General features: G+C 40.7%; 1 long non-coding RNA gene across 2 annotated transcripts; it reads left to right on the forward strand.

Moving 5' to 3' along the window:
• Positions 1-5,344: 5,344 nt before the first annotated feature.
• LOC113968190 lies at positions 5,345-16,113 on the forward strand. Of its 2 annotated transcripts, XR_003534410.1 has the most exons (4): positions 5,345-5,501; positions 6,910-6,986; positions 14,319-14,445; positions 15,861-16,113. It is a non-coding gene; the product is annotated as an uncharacterized LOC113968190 (long non-coding RNA). The 2 variants fall into 2 exon arrangements; XR_003534411.1 differs by lacking the exons at positions 14,319-14,445; positions 15,861-16,113 and adding an exon at positions 8,233-8,363.
• The last annotated feature ends 1,771 nt before the right edge of the window (positions 16,114-17,884 follow it).

Below are 17,884 nucleotides of genomic sequence, written 5' to 3' on the forward strand. Positions count from 1 at the left end.
ATGCCACCCACCAGACCAGGTTTCTCCAAGCCACGTCCAACCCAGCCTTGAACACTTCCAGGGATGTGGCATCCACAGATTCTCTGGGCAACCTGTGCCAGTGCCTCACCACCTTCCTAGGGAAGAAATCACTGCCAATGTAGCAGGAGTGACAGGCAGCATCCACTGACATGTTAATATGTTTTGCACTTGATGCCAAGCCTTGATTCCACACTGGAGAACAACCATGGACTTGATGTGTGCTGATCCCAGCACCTCAGATGGATACTGCTGCTGAGCAGGGAGAAGTCACTGTGCACAGGGATGGGAAAACACTCCGTGGCATTTCTGAAAGAGCTTCATCCTGCTGCGGGGCTGGAGAAAGCTGGGCTGTCTCAACCCCTCCCACAGAGCTGAGGAACTGGGCTGTGCTGAAAAAAGCATCAGCAGGGCAGACATGTGGAAAGGGTTTTAAAGAAAGGACAAACAAAGTTGTTTCGTGAGGGAATTCACATCCAACTCAGTGCTCTGGACAAGTTTAAATGGGATTTATTGCTCAACCAGAGAGCTGTTTGTGAGGTTGGGATCTGTACATACAACACCTGAACCGTGATCTGACTTCTGCAAACAAGTAGTTTCTCCAGGCCCTTGTGGCTGACAAACACATGCTGTGATTGCTGTCCCTGAGGGCAGATTCTGTACCAGGGTTAATGGAACCAAGCTCAGTCTAATTTTTTTCCCAGAAGTTTCTGAGCAAACAGTTATCTGTTCTCTGCCTTGAAAATACAAACTCAGCGGTGGACTTGCTGTGGGTTGATAATTTTTAAAGCAGTGCTGTTCTCTCTAGACGTGTTTGGGTGCTCTCTTAGACCTCTGTTTTAACAGACTACAATTACCAGTGCGACTGTAACTTTATTTAACACAGAAGTAGCACTGACAGTGGCCGAGAGGATGCAGCTGCTGAAGCTCCCTGAAATATCCAGAAGTTGTACAGTGTGTCTCACATTTTCTGTTTTGCAAATGGCTCAGTTCTAATAAGAAGGTGGATATTCCAATGTCTTCCATCAGTGAGTACATGGGCTTCATCTTCCACCTAGCAGCTTGGTTCCAAAAGAGTCACCTGTGATCTGCATTTCATTGCCTTCCTGCTGAGTGCAATGTATCTCTATCAATGCCACAAGAAAACTTGTTCAAAGTCAAGTTCAGGTATTGACATTGATGTGGAATTAGTTTGTCAGATATTTACATCACCCCTCTGCAACGCACTTTCCTTTAAACCTGCAGATGTCTGGAGCAATTTTATGTAGTAAAAGCACGATGTTCTCCTGAGTGCAAAGGCCACCTAAACAATGTAAGAGGTGATTTTTCTACCATCTGATCTTCTGATGTGAAAAGTGCGGGTATTGATAAAATCGAAATGAAGTCCAAGTTAAGTTATTGCTAATACAAGTTTCTGAAAAAGGACCTGAAGGTGGTTCCACTTGTACTATCATGCAACCACGAAAACCTCTGTATTGTCCAGAGAAATTGTAGATGCCCCATTTGTGGAAGTGTCCAAGGTCAGGTTGGACAGGGCCCTGAGCAACCTGGTCTAGTGGAAGGTGTCCCTGCCCATGGCAGGGGGTTTTGAATGAGATGGGCTTTGAGGTCCAACCCAAACCATTCTATGATTTTCACAAAGCCAACAAATCCACAGTCTCATCCTGTCACAGCTTCCACCTGCTCCTGCTGTGCATATCTTGCCTCAGTTCTGCCAAAGTCTGTAGGTTCTTGGGTGTTTGACCCTGCACCTCTTTTGTCTCTGATCAATTTTTCCTGTGATCTTGATAAGGTCGAGAACCCAGAGGTTCTTGAGGGATTAATTCCACCTCCCTCAGGTGCTACCTGCATTTCTCAGTGTTGGGAACATCAGGCTCACCTTGCAGGTACCACAAAGGAACTGACATTATCCCTCTGACTGATTTTTAACATCTGAATTATACCCTATGATGGGCTATTTTTTCCCATGAACTCTAAAAGCACCTTGATAACTAGTTTAGGTGTAGACCTTTAGACCTTTTGATGAGATGAACCTAAATCACACAAGCTTTTGACTGAAGAATGTAATCTTATTTGAAAATGTTGTAAACCAAAAATTTTTAATCTGCTTTCTCTGAAGGTGCTACTTTTTTAAAAAGAAAGTTTTTGCTCTTTTTCATTTTTGGTTTGCACTTTTTCTTTGGCTTTTGTTCCTCCTTTTTCATTTTTTCTTCTGCTTTACATCCGTCTTAAAAGACTTTCCTGACTTTTACTTCATTATGTATTTAAAGTATAAGAAAGTTCAGGAAAACTTAAGCATAGAATTGCTTTCACATACTAATATTACATAAGATGTTCAAGAAAGAATTTTTAAAGTTTTTAGACAAAAGTTGATTTTACATTTTTAACAAAACGCTAACTTTTAATGAACTAAAGAGTGATGAACTCTAATTATAACAGTGAACTCTAATTATACCATTTCATATTTTCATCAATACTCAGGCTGACTGCAAATGTTGGCACAATGAGGTCTCTTTTACTGACACATCCAGAAATAGTTTTATCTATAAAATTCTGATGACATTGACTAAAGAACAAGATGTTCAATACTTGGAAGAGTCTTTTACTTAAATGTTACTCTTTTCTTTTCTTTGACTGTAGAAAGGCCATATAGATAGATGAATGAATAAAAATAACAAGAGACAATGTAGAGATCTGAGAATAAATGGTATTCAAGGTTTGGAATTAATCCAAAACATCTATTGTGCTGTGATTATCTCAATGACAATATCTCTGATTTGCTTATGATGAAGGGAGACGACAAGAAAAATGGAGAGGGACTTTTTACAAGAGCACAGAGTGACAGGACAAGGGGGAATGGCTTCAAACTGACGGAGAGTAGGTTTATATTGGATATTAGGAAAACAATTCTTTACTGTGAGGGTGGTGGAACACTGGAACAGGTTGCCCAAAGAAGTTGTTGATGCCCCACCCCTGGGAATGTTGAAGGCCAGGCTGGATGGGACTTTGAGCAACCTGTTTTAGTGGAAGGTGTCCCTGCCCATGGCAGGGGGGTTGGGACTGGATGATCTTTAAGGTCCTTTCCAATCCAAACCATTCTGTGATTCTGTGATTCTATAATTTGCTGTGTAAGTGTTAATATACACAACCTGAACAATTTAGCAAACCTGAAAAACAACCCCAAGTGCTGTTTCAGGCATCATGGGGTGATAGCACAGGGGAGATAGTGTGAAGACGTGTGGTCAGTGCAGTCCTGCTGGGACACCACCAGGAGCAGCACATGCAGTGCTGACATCCCAGTGCAGGAAAGATGCTGCTGGAGTTTAATAAGGTGAAGCACAAACAGTCAAGGAAGTTGGATTTCTCTGATTCCAGAGAGAAGCAGAGGAGAGCCAGAGCAGCTAATTGGGTGTTCAGCCATTGACTGGGTGTGCATGTTTTCTTTTTGAATGTAAATTCTTTCTGGGCATAAATCCTTAGCAGGAGAAGAATTAATGGAGATACCTGGTGGTTTGTACCTAGACTGTATAAAATTTGAACCTAGTGCTGTCTTTTTCAATTTTTTTGTGTGCAACATCTAGGATAGGGGGATCGCTACTAAGCTGCAATTATTGCTATTAATGAAAAGGAATATAAAATTTATCCATTTCTCTCTAAGAACTGCAGAGAAATTTTGATTCAATAGTACACAGTGAATCTTAAATTGCATCCTTTCAATAAAAGAGTAGCTAAACTCCTAAAGGTGTCTGTATGTAAACCTGAAAAAGATTTGAGCTCATTGAGTCATGCTGAAGTTTCTGCTTGGTAAATATGCAAATCACAAAGCACTGCACCAGCCTATTAAAACATGATCTATTAACTGAAAACTTACTACTGGTTACTATGAAAATGGGATTTAGCTTATGCTAACTTTTTAATGGTGAGTTTGCACATTTTGGGGGGAATATCTGAAATGGGAGCGGGTGGGAATATTCTGTAATCAGCACCTTATCTTTAACTTCTCATCCAATTTCCATTTTGAAAGTCTTTAATGGAGAAGCAAGGCATGTTTAATTGATTGCTGTTAAAATCTTCAAAGGAATAAGCAAGATGAAAGTTGTTTCTAATTACTGCATTATGATGTAAGCTTAACGATACGACACTTCTCCAAATTGATTTTATTAGAATTTAAGATGAGGAATTAATTGAGTTGCTGTATTGATCCATTTTATTTTTCCACCATTTAACATGTCCAGTGGAAAAAAAAAAGCTATTGAACTGTGGAATAGTAATGAGGGCTTAAGAAAGAAAGTCGAAGTGAAGATGGATTGGCCAATAAAAATAACTTATAAAAACCAAAATGTGATGGCGGAATACAGTGGCAGAGACCAATTTATCTCTAGGTTAATTAGAGTAAATTAAGGTTAATTCTTTTGTTATTTAACTTTTATTTCTTTGTCTCACTTCATGTTACCTGTTATTTGAATAACTGGTTTCCTGACAAAGCAATACTCTGAAAATCTCCATCCAATTCTGCCGCATTTGCCTTTGAAAATCTCACTTAGAATTACCCCCAAAACCTAAAATCCACTTCCAGGGATATCCTTGATTTTTCCTAAAAATATTCCTAAGGGTATATAAGATTGATTTCTTGGACTAATTCTCTTAGAACATGATTCCTGCTTTTTTTGCTTGGATATCAGTGCAAGACAGATGCTGTTAGAGCATGAGACACATGCTCCATGCTCTCTTGCACATGATCTCCTCAGATATGGGCACTGAAGATCCTGCTTCAGTTCATCTTAATCAGTTTTTTCTCAACTAAACTCTGAGTTCCAGGCATGAACATGCTTGTATTGTACAACAGCTGTACAACTACTGCTGCTTATGGCTTTAAGCTGAAGGAGGGCATGTTTAGATCAGATATTAGGAAGAAATTCTTTGCTTTGATGGTGGTAAAGCACTGGAACACATTGCCCAGAGAAGTTGTGGACACTCCACCCCTGGAAGTGTTCAAGGCCAGGTTGGATGGGGCTTTGAGCAACCCGGTCTAGTGGAAGGTGTCCCTTCCCTTGGCAGTGGGGTTGGAATTGCATGATGATTAAATTCCCTTCCAATCAAAGCCAGTCTATGATTCTATGATTCTAACTACCCATGGAGACATCAACTCCAAGAGTGTGATTTAATGGAACACATCTAGTCCATCAACGAGGTGGGTGAGGGATGCCCATCAGATCTGCTGTGGTGAAAGGAAATTTGATCTTACAAATAGAACCCACGGGATTATTTTACACTGATAGTTGTTCTCTGTGTTGTGCTGGGGTAGCTGTTCATAATATCACAGAATCATGGAATGGCTGATATGGGAATGGACCTCTGGAGTTCAACTTGTACAACCCCCTCAAGCAGGTCCAGTGAAAGCAAACTGCAAAGGACTGTGTCTAGTTGGGTTTCAATTATCTGGATGGATGAAGACTCCACAACCTCTAAGGGAATCCTGTAAGGTCACTAGGGAAAAAACCATCTTGTCTTAGAGCTAAAGGCATGGTTTCACCTCATCCTTCTTCATAAATTCTGCAAACAGCGTTTTCCTCTAATTTCTTTCTTAACTACAACTTTCAAAATTTGAGTGAAATATATTCTGAGGATTCATTGCTGTTCATAGCTGAAGTTTGAGGACTGCTGTTTTGGCTTTGCTGCTTGTGTTGGGTAAATTATGTGTTATATTTGAGATTTGAGAGTTCATAGTGATGCTTTCTCTATCTTTCCTATTAATTATGCAACCTGGAATGTTCTGTGTATACAAAAAGATTGTAATGTAATTAAATACATGATTTATAATTGCATTTTAAGCTCTGATGCAATTTAGGAGAGGCTGTGTCTATTTGAGCCTTGAAGCTGTAAATTCATGTCTGAGCTCTGCTAATGCATAAAGCTGTAGCACAATTTAGAAGGAAATGAGAATGGACATACTGGAGGTGTTAATTATAACCATGCCTGGTTTATCCTTGGCATTATATCTCTTCATCAACACTGCTGTCTTTCCTTGGAAGACAGAAATCCCCAAATCAGTAACGTTCTCATTCCCTATGCAGAGAGATGAAAAAATGTAATGAAAGTGTACTTTAGTGGTAACTTCAACCAAAAAACCCCCAAAATTTATCACCTGGAAATGATGCTCTTCTCTTCCGTTGGAGACTCTGGCTAAGGGAGAATGATGCCAGCTTTCCAGCCAAGTGGGCCTCTAGAAGGTTTTTTTAGATTAACTCCAAGAGATAATTTGTTTCTCTAAATAATTTACACATGATGCAGAGCCAGTTTATTTGCAGATACTTATCAAAGCTCAATTGAAGTAGCTTCTTTGTCAATACCAGTAATAGCCTGTTATTCTAAATAACCAGGTCATGGCATCTCACACATTTACTAAGAAGTGACATTAGCACTAATTGGCAAAGTGATTGCAGAAATATAGTGTTGTATTCAGGAGGAACTTTAATGAGGTCTTAGAGGATCAAAGACTCTTTTGGAAGTTCAAAAATTTCCCATTTCTGAAGTTCAAGTAGGCAACTATAGCTACTGGCATTTAGAACATTGCACTACAGGCGAAAGGAATGTGTTCAATAACAGTCCAGCAAGGGAAATAAAAGTAAGGAGCAAATATCTCAAAATCTGTCTTCATTTCTTCTTTTATAAATTAATTTTTCAGTTCAGGCTCCAGGTGTAATGCCAAATAATCACTCTGAGCTTTAAGTGAAATGTTAATTACAGAAATCCACAGTGAAGAAACAGACCTAAGATGCATCCAGAAAACACAGATTAAAAAAAGAGTGATGGCTTGGTAGGGTAACCAGGTAAACTTAAGAAGTTTCCTCAACGGTAAATATCAAAATCCTTTCTGTTTATATGTTGCAGAAATATGGTCTTGGGTCCCAAATGGGCAAGTACCTGCTTCACCAAAGAAGCACAGAACAGCTGCTGAATGAACACAGGTATTACTTGATTGCTTAAAATTAAAAGTAAAATTAAGAGCTCTGAGTCTTTATAAACATGAAATGCAGTTATATCACATTTACTCACTCTCTGGCTGAGGAAGGAAATGTGATGGAGCACAAGAGGGCTTGATTAACCCCATCTAATTTGCAGTGCCAATGAGAAAGACTCCAGCAGAAAAGTTTGAAAGGTTGGCAGAAAACTTTGTCTAGATTATATTTTGTCCTTAAGCTCTTTGTAGTGGAGTAGTGACACCATGAAATTGTTAAGTCCCTTATGTTGCCGAACATGTGCACAGACACACACACACAAACATGTATTTGTGTGAGTTTCTTCTAGAAAATCTCCGGAGGCCAGGGAGGCAACTATTTCTCTTCCAAAGTGCAACTTTGCTTTCATGTGTTGTATAGTCAAAAGGTGGACATACAACAGTATTTTATGAGTTCTAGAACAAATTGCTTCAATTTATTTCCTCCCTGAGCATTTGACCAAAGAATGGTGCTAAGTGTGAGCTAATGAATTCATCAGGGAACGAGAACAAAGTAAATCCATTTAGTGAAGGATCAATTAGGGCCTGCAGTCTCTTTCTCTGTGCCCATTTTCCTCTCTTTCTGAATGGTTTGTGGATTTTATCTCTCTGCAGAGCAAATAAGGTTGTATCACTGCTCCTGAAACTATGTGCTTGGTTAGTGAAGTGGAGCAATGGGATTATGCACTGTAGTGTTTATCACTCTTGCAAAATTTTCCCAGATCTATTGGCACAGATCATGTATCTGAGCAAGCCCATGCATTAATCTATGCCCACTTCACTTAATTCTTCCCATAATTAGCTGTCATGTGCCTGTCAAAACAGGTGGGAAAGCCACTGTGTATTTAAGTGAGTGAGGTTTGAGTGGTGCCATATATCAGAGGTAAGATTCTCCCAACCTAACTTCAGCTTTTAAGCACCAGGTGAAATCTAACTGTGTAGGTTCCCTCAATAGTGAGTGGAAAAGGGATAGGAGAGTCTCCAGAGAATGACCTATTGCATCATAAAATAGGAATCCAAGAACTACTTTTTTTTCTGTGATTTTTTTTTTTTGTCACCACTGGCTGCTGAATGAGCCTGATCATCTGATTGTAAGATATGCCCAAGTTTTGGTATGGTAAGTTGAAATGAATCCTTCTTCAAGTCGTGGTGACACGGACAGGGTAGAGCACTGCAACTAATTTCTTGTAATGTCATGCAACTCACACGTATTACAGATGTTGGTCACCAGTGGCTGAACACGAGACAGTGTGTGCCCAAGTGGCCAAGGACTCCAATGGCATCCTGGCCTGTACCAGCAATAGTGTGGCAGCAGGACCAGGGCAGGGATTGTCCCTCTGTGCTGGGCACTGGTGAGGCCACACCTCAAATCCTGGATTCCATTTTGGGCCCCTCACGACAAGAAAGACACTGAGGAGCTGGAGCGTGTCCAGAGAAGGGCAATGGAACTGGGGAAGGGTTTGGAGCACAAGTCTGATGAGGAGCAGCTGAGGAAGATGGGGGGCTCAACCTGGAGGAAAGGAGGCTCGAGGGGACCTTATTTCTCTCTACAACTAACTGAAAGGAGGCTGTAGCCAGGTGGGGTTCAGTCTCTTTTCCCAGGTAACAAGTGATAGGATAACCTCATCCTGTCAGGGGATTGTGCCAGGGGAGGTTTCAGTTGGATATTAGAAAAAATTCCTTCACTGATAGGGTGGTCAAACACTGAACAGGCTGCCCAGGAAAGTGGTGGGATCACTGTCCCTGGAAGTGTTTAGAGGACATGTGGATATGGCACTTGGGGATGTGGTTTAATGGTGGACCTGGCAGCGCAGGATTAGCAGTTGGATTTGATGATCTCAGAGGTCTTTTCCAGCCTTTGTGATTCAATGATTCTATGAAATGGCTTTTTGCATTATCTGAAATCTTTTCTCCTGCCTTGATCGTTGCAGTTCATGTTTAGTTCTTGATATCAATGTCTTTGCCATGGGAAAAAGTGCCCAAGTAACTTCTAAATATTTTTGATGACCTCTTTCTGTCAACACCTCTCTAGAGAAAGCGGGAAGCATTGGGAATTCAGCACCAGAACAGCATGAAAACAATTCTGCCTTTTCTTCAGGATGCTTAATATTGCCATTATCTCATATGCACACATATTTAAATGTTACATGCTTCCTTTTAGGAATTGACTGCTAGTGGTTTAAAGTACCCATAAAACTGCTGGAAAGTGGCAGTGCCAATTAATCTGTTGACAGATTTGTTTTTTAAATATTAGCGCAACGTGAAGCAAATGTTGGCTGGTGCACTGAGATCCCTTCAGAGTGCCTTCCTCCAAAGTGCTGAGCATTTCCAGGCACTGAAAATGTCCTGGACACTGCAGGATGGGAAGGTTATCATAAATTTTCAGTCCCTTTTCCCCTACAGCTCCTAAACACACCATAAATATCATCTACCCCTGTGAAAAGAAAAGATTTATAAAAGCCTTATGCAGATTGTAAACCCCTTGCAGCAGTAACTGATCATGTGGTGAGTTTGTAGGGGGTATAGCTGGGAAGGATTTTGCCTCTGACTACTTCATCTTGGCAGTGGAATAAATGAAAGAGGGGTGCTGAATTTATCAGTCTGCTCAGCTGGTGATGTGGGAAACCTTGGAAAAGCCTCTGGAGAGGAGGGAAATTTTGATACAGGATCAAGATAAGCTTGTGCCATGAGTGCTGTGCCACGATGAATTTGACTTCCTCGGTGCTCATGGGTGCAGTGAGTTAGAAACAGGAGGTTGGTGGAAACCAGATCTAGCTCAGTATGTTCCATAAAAGAAAGGCACGGGGGACACAATATGAACACTGATTTCTTTGCTTTTGATTTCTCTGGCCAAACACAGGTAGCTTAGAGAAGACCTGCAGCACACAATGGCTCACAGACTGTGTGAACTTGAGCATCAAATTGAGAGAGCAGCAACATGACAGTAAAGATGCCTCCTGCTCCGCAATTTCAGTCTGCTACTTTTCCCATTTCCTTTTCCCATCAAGCATATTCATGGTTCTAAACAGTTTCTTGTCATTTCGTCCTTTTACCTCATTTATTCCAATGAGTTTCATATCTCAGAACCCATCCATCACACTTCAATTCAGTCTTACTGCTGCTGGAAACTTCCAAATTTAATTTCTATTATTTTAACATATTACATAATAGTCTGAACGTAATTTGTTGACTCTTTGGAGCTGCATATATTTTTTTTATTTAATGACGTTTGTGATAAAGACTTCTTTAAAGATTTTAAAGTCTCCTTACTGTGACCTTACTGCCCATCAATTATAAAAATAAAACTTATTGACTTTTCCTTTGCTACATGTTCACTCCTAAATACTGGACATTCATTTTGGTTGCATATTGCAGCTCTTTCTTTACAGCTTTAACTGAATAAGGAAAAAAAAGGATAATTTATTTTTTTAATGCTAATTGAGGACAATTACTCAGGAAAGCCAGGTTGACAGCAAGAGGTCTGCTCCGGATTTTGAATTTTCCACACTTTATGAGGGTTTTTCACAGGGGCTGTGAGCTCTCCCTGTCTGGAATATTGTTTGCAGTAATCAACATGCACAAAAGTTCAATATTGCTCCACAGGTGATTTCTTGTACCTTTTCCTCTTTTGTTTTTATAGTTGAGCTGCAACAAAACTTACCCATTTTGTTTCAGTAGAAGACACAGTAGAGCCGTTGCTGAAAAGGAAGGGGTGACTACAGCTTGAAATGCTTTCAGTGTCAGATCTCTCATGTCACAGCCAGACAAGAGCACTTAGGTCTCTTGGGTCCCACTGTATAGACATTCTTCTTCTTCTTCTAAAAATTCCATTTGTTTTGCTTCCTTTAAAAATAAATCATTGGATCTGGTTTTTGATTTGAGATTAAATGAAAAGGGAGTAGATATCCAGAGAGAAAAGGCTCTCTAAAACAAGAAAATGTATAGGTTTCTGTGGAATAAAAGCCAATTTATCTCAAACCCCCCACCCCATAATAAGATATTGATTACAGTTTTTGTTATGAGATTGCTATTGAGTCAGGGACAGCTTCAGTAAATAATACCCAAGATCAAAAAAATTCAAGCTTTGGTTTCACAGTAAAGGGTGATAATTACAGTCTGGAGTAGTTTAAACAGATTAATAACTTCTCTTAGAGAAATAAAAACCATGGAGGTGATGTTTTCTTGTCTGGGCAGACAAGATTTGGATATTAAAAAAAATAGGTGACATAAAACCTCATGTAATTTCCTTATTTTTAAATTTTTTTTTTAAGGTGCTTATATATATTTATTACTTTACTTTTTCATTTGGTCCTGCTGTGCTCTTATTTTCTGCACAGAGAGGTGTTATAACAGTGACAAGCTGTGCTCAAACACACGGTTGAGTTTTTGTTGTGAAGGCGGGGGTTTGTGGTGCCTCTGATTATTCCTGATGCCTCCGATTATTTTGACTCATGTCCTTTCAGTTTGTAGGGGAGCATGCAAACCTAAGAAAAGTGCAAGGTGAAAAATGGTACAAAGGGTTGAAGTGCAACAGGGGGAGGGAAGACACAGACAGCGTTCACTGGAGATCAGGCTTAGCACATCCAGGATGCTTCTACTTTGCTAACACAGTGCAGAGGCAATTTGCAGGCTGCTACAGCTCTGGGTTTACCCGATAAGCATGTGCTATCTGAATGCTGAATGCAGCACCTTAACAAGAGGGGAACTAACCAGCAAATGCAGAATAATAATTCCTAAAGGTGGATGCTGTGTTTTAAAGGGTGCTGTGGTCTTTGGGCTGCTGGTCATGACACACAACTGTCTGTTGCTGCTTAAGCATCAATACATCACATTTCTGTTCACCTGAGAAATGAATATGCAGATGGCAGGTGTACTATTGAGCTGGTTTTATGACCCTGGAAAGGAGCAGAAGCAAACAGCAGGAGGAGAGAAGCAACAGTAGCTGCATACACAAAAAATCCTTGTAGTCCTCACCACTGATGTGGAGGAACCGGCTGCCTACACTGTCATCCCCTTGGGGTGAAGACAGCTCTTCATAGAATCACAGAATGGCTTGAGTTGGAAGGGACCTTCAAGATCATCTCATTCCACCCCCCTGCCATGGGCAGGGACACCTTCCACTATCCCAGGTTGCTCCAAGCGTGGTCCAGCCTGGCCTTGGACATTTTCAGGGATGAGGCAGCCACAGCTTCTCTGGGTAATCTGTGCCAGGGCCTCACCACCCTCCCAGGGAAGAATTTCTTCCTAACATCCAACCTAAACCTACTGTCTTTCAGTTTGAAGCCACTCCTCCTTGTCCTGTCACTGCATTTGCTTGTAAATAGTCTCTGTTTTCCTCTAAAAAAAAGCTCTAGAGATCAGTCTAAGTCTGCTCTTGGATTTGAGAGTCCTGCTATTCATGCACTGAGCTGATGATTCTCTTAATCTTTTGGCCATGGGTGCCCAAGTGCAGAACTTATAAAATGTGTTAACAAGCACTGAAGTTCTTGTTATACCCTCACTTAGCTATTCTTTGTACATTTAAAAAAGTTCTTTTTCACTTCTCTCTTTTCCTGTGCCACCAGTACAGAACTCTCACTACTTGAAGGGAGAACTTGGCCAGCAATTTTTTGTACCTTCTGTGGAAAAAAAGTGTTATATCTTAATAGCTTCATCCAGAAAGATGAAGCCCCTTAATAGACAGGGGTATTGTGCCAGAGAAGGAACAGAAAAATCAGGGGCAGTACTATTTTGGTGCTTCCAATTTTTTAAAATTAATTTTCCAAGCCACTGCTCTCGAGCAGAGCCTTCTTTCATCAAGCATGTCTTGATTTCCCCTTCTTCTGCAGAGACTCTAAGAGCAGCCACATGAATGTTACAGTGAAATATGGTTTTGAAATATTGTTTTCTCAGCATAGAAATTCACTATAGTTTCTTTCCATATGTATTTTTGATGTCTTTGTAGTGCCAAGAGCAGTTAACAAATATGAGACAAGGATAACGAACCGTATCTTTTGCAAATAGGGAGTTGTGGTCTGGGCTTTGGCTTTTGCCAACTCACTGGACCTCAGCATGCTTTTCGCAGTCACTCCTGATAGTGGTACCCCATAACTGTATAATATTTCTGGAAACCATTGCCACTGGGAGAAAACAAGCTCTTTAGAACAGAAAGTTTTGGATTAATTAGAATTAAAACCTATAATAAGTCAAACCACTAAAACAGGTGAATCTTTCTCCAGAGCATACACCTGAAAAAGCAGTGTGTGATAATACTTGTAGCTAATCATCAAACAATGGCAAATACAGATGGTAATTTCCCTCCAGGAAAACAGAACAGACGGTGCAAATAGACTTTTAGAGCCAAAGCTACAGACAAATGTCAAACAGGAAGCAATTGGTTTAAGAGCAGAACTTAGTTAATGTTAGGTCCTGAGAGCATGAAGAAAAAGGCATAATTTTCAGACTCATTTTTTCTTTCAGACTCATTTTATCTGCAAGGTTTTGGGAGGTTTGCCTTTATAGGATTTGCTATGTGGGTTCCTTCTGCTGGGCTGGTGAAAGCAGGGTTTGCTGCCTATGCCTGGCCCAGCAAGGTTGTGGTATCTGCATAGCTGCCCATTATTTTGATTTTAAGGATCTAAGACTGGACCTGCAGAATTTTTGGAGGGATAAAACTTAACTCTTATGGGACTTGAGCAAGGATCAATGTCATGACCTGGATAAAAAGATGTTGTGACCTGGATAAAAATTATTGATTTAATTTTCAAGCTTGAAGGACAGTAAAATCTGTGTTAAGCAAAAGTTCTGACAAACTTTTTCTGGCTTTTTCTATTTGTCCAGATGCATCAGCTGCCCTAGAAATGGAATAAATGTAGCAGCCCAGACACTGAGGGCTGAAGGGATAGACTCTTTTCCTAGACACCATCTTTACTCTTTAGAGTAACAGAGAAGCTACATCCCCCTGCAGAGTTTGGCACAGTTTGAACATGGCAGAAAACATCTAGATCCTGATTTTGACTGACAGAAAACCACACCACAGACCTCAAGGCACCCCATCTCGTTCTGCTGAGCTCTGAGCTGGCCAGACACAAGTAACCTGTGTTCATAAAGTTGTTGACATGTCCGATTGGATGTATTGCGGTGATAATGCAAATGCACAGCTTTTGGATGTGTCCAGCCTTCCTTCTGGTCACCTCCCCATGCAGGTACAGTGTCCTGTCTGCCCCTTCCATTGAGGACTGATTGCTAATGAATGGGGTATCCACTGAATGGCTTTCAAGGATCACCTCCTCTAAGGTCAGGAATTGTCCATCCTCACATCCAGGAAGGCAAGAAACGTGGCAGAAGGGCTGCACCCGGGGAGGAGGAACAACCCCATACACCAGCACGAGCTGGGGGCTGGCTGGAAAGCAGTTTGCAGAGAAAGACCTGGGGGTGCTGGTGGGTGACAGGTGAGCCATAAATGTGTCCTGGCCACAAAGAGGACCAACATCTTATCAGTGTGTATAAACACCCAGTGTGGGAGAGTAAAGGAGATATAGTCAGACTCTCCTCGGAGGTGTCCAGAGACCAAAGCGAAATGCCCATGGACACAAACTGAAATACAGAAAATTCCTGTATTTCCTTATAAATATAAGGAAAAATCTTATTCATAGGGAAGGTGCAAACACTGATGCTCGTTACCCAGAGAGTTTTGGAGTCTTTATCCATATGGCATTCAAATGCAATGTCAGGGCCTGGTCCTGAGCACCCTCCTCTGACACTGCTTGGAGCAGGTGGTTGGATAAGAGTCTCCAGAGGGCCCTGCCAGCCTCAGCAGTTCTGTCACACAGTGCAGTCAGTCATCTTCCAACTTCCACTTCTCCTCCATCTTTCTAATGAGGATGTTAATCCCCCGTTTCTTAGAGGGATGTGATGATGGGGAAATTACAGGCTTCTCTGAAGGCTGGATGTATGTAGGTATAATGACTGTGAGTGTGACTTTCCTGTACTTCTGAGCACATCAGCAACACTCAGTGGGCTTGTTTGTGTTGTCACTTTTGTGGTATAATAACACTGGACTCACTGTGTCAAAGCCAACTGGTCTGTACCACTGTTAGACAAGGCACAGTGATTTTTGTTAAATTCTTTCTGCTTTCATCTTGCTGCAGCCTGGAAAGTCTCAGCTTCATCAGCAGATTTGTTGGAACCCACCTTAATAGCAACCTCATTTAATGCTTGATATGGTGTTCAAGAAGCCTTATAAGCATGGGATTGTTTATTTACAAACGTCCTTTGATAGCAAAGATTTAGTGTACTGAGCACTGAACAGCAACAAGAACACCATAAAGATGGTGGTCATCTTAATACTATACATTGGCTCATCAGGATTAATGTTATTATGACAAATACAATTAATGGGTATTAGACTGTTGCGATTTGAAGTGATTGTCTTCATTTTTGAGCTGAGTGAAATCTCTGCATATGACAGAAGATGCTTGGCAATAAATATACCACCTCTGACTAAGTCAACCGCTATGCTCTTGAGAGTGATCCTGCATTGGCAGGAGATGAAGTAGGTGGTTCTGCCAGTTTTGGGAACATGAGTTCTCTGCTTGCATTTGTTTTCTCAGTTTTAGCAGTCCTAGACATAAATGTTATAACATGCTGGAAGTATTCAAAAAACATGTAGATTGGTGGACCTGGCAGTGCTGGGTTAATGGTTGGACTGGATGGTCTTGGAGGTCTTTTCCAACCTTTATGATTCTGTGCCATCTGTTTTGGTTCATTTGTTTTTATTTGTCTGTCTCCAGAGGAAGGAAAAACTGTGTTTGTTCAGCAATATCCAAACATCTCATGTTACTTTTCCTCCCTCCCTTCTTGCAAGTTGGATGGAAGACACAGCAGTGCAAAGGCTGAAAGATCCTGACCCATCTGGAATTTATACCAGCAATGAATTCACACAGGGAGCAGCCAGAAGGAATGACTGAAATGGCTTGATTTGATTTCCCATGAAAGACAAACCAGAGTTTTTCCTGAAATTCATTATAATTTGGACAATACCTTAAAATTTAAGGAAATCCCTTCCCACCAGCTCAGTAATGGGGAACTCACTGCAAGTTTAGTAAATTTTGGTGCTTCACTACTCTCGCAATTAAAGTCTTAACTTCATTTCCCTCTGCACTTGCCAATGTTAACCTCCTAACTATTTGATAGATGCTTTTCCAACATATAGGAAACCAAATGATCCTTTGGGTACCTGGTACAAGCATTTTTAAATTCTTACTCAGTGTTCTGCTAAACTGAAAGCCCTTGTTATACAATATCTTTTCCCCTCATAGAAATTTATAATCTCATTATAGACTCTTAAACTTTCTTTTTGCTGAACTAAAGAGATTGAGCTCTTTCTGTTTTTCCTGCAAAGGTTCATTTTGTGTCATTATTTCATATTGTGAACTTAGTATGATTTGCAATCCTCCTTCTTGCACTAGGGCCATTGGAACTAAACGAAAGGAAAATAATCTTAACATACCACCCTAATATATTCTGATTTGCACAGTCAACGTTCTTATTAGCCTTTACAGCTGCAGCATGGAGAAATGTATTGCAGAGAATTGAAAGTTAGACTAAACATCACTTATTCCACAGGAAATTAATGACTTCAGTGCACTACATGTGGAATAAGAAAATATCCTGGAAAACAGTGGCAGCATCTTCTGGCTCACCAGTTATGAATTATGGAGAAGGTCTTCAAACAATCTTTGTAGAAGTCAATGCAGCAGGTCAAAATTATGCTGGTTGAAGAAATATTACCTTTGTTTTATGTTTACATAGGGAAAAATAGTATAAATATGCTTCTATTTTGTTTGTGTCCTGGCAGGTCAGGACAGAAATAGTGATGGGAAGAGATGCTTGCTCCTTTTAACTTGAAGTTTCACCACACAGTCTATCTCTCAGCGCATATCTTTATAACAGATTTATAGAACTTGGACTGGCTGGACAGGTCAGGCTGGCTCTTGGGGATCCTTCCATGTGTTTCAATGTAATTTAGGACATGAGGTCTGTCTGGAAAATATTAAAGGTTCTCAGTCAACACAAACTGCGGTGAAATCGTGGGTAGGCTCATGAGGCTGCTCCTATCATTACTTTCATGTTGCAGATGACTCTGTTTTCCAGATTTGCCAGACAACTGGTATAGACAACAATAAGGTTTATTTCTGACTCCCCGATAAGCTGTAGGTTGTACCAGTGCAGAATTGTTTGACATGTTCCATTCTGCTACAGGTCAATGTTTACTGAAAAGCCACGTTAATGCTACATGTGTCATTGGGGAGCAAGTGGGTTTAGTCTGATGTATTATATCATTACTGAAAAAGCACAGGGTGGCCACAACTTGGTGATGTCTTCATAAGTTCCCAGAGTTTCAATTTAGTATTTGTGAACAACCAGCTAATTGGATATGGGTAACACAAACCATTCAAACCAGTTTCCTAGTCTGTAAGGTCATCACGAGGTGAGAGTGATTTCAGATACATCCCCCTGTGAACAAACCTCCAGCTCTTCCTGAGAGGGTCCATTTCAACCCTTCTGTGCCTGGAGATTGGAAGATGGGAAAGATGTTTCCTATGAAGTCCTTCTCTCACTGTCCAGCTGATAGCTTGAAGAAGCAAAAGAGGTATCAAAAATACATGTTTTTATTGTCAATGTCAGTTAAAAAAACCCCAAACTTCAGCCCACTGTGACTCAGTCACCTTGATTATAACAACTTAAGGGGCAATGGGAAATATTGCCAGAGAAGCTGTGGCTGCCCCATCCCTGGAATTGTTCAAGATCAGGCTGGATGGGGCTCTGAGCAAGGTGATCTAGTGGAAGGTGTCCTTGCCCATGGCAGGGGGGTTGGAATGAAGTCAT

The sequence above is a fragment of the Neopelma chrysocephalum genome, unplaced genomic scaffold (assembly GCF_003984885.1).
Source record: "Neopelma chrysocephalum unplaced genomic scaffold, ASM398488v2 Primary Assembly neopelma1_66, whole genome shotgun sequence".
In the NCBI taxonomy this organism is placed as follows: domain Eukaryota; kingdom Metazoa; phylum Chordata; class Aves; order Passeriformes; family Pipridae; genus Neopelma; species Neopelma chrysocephalum.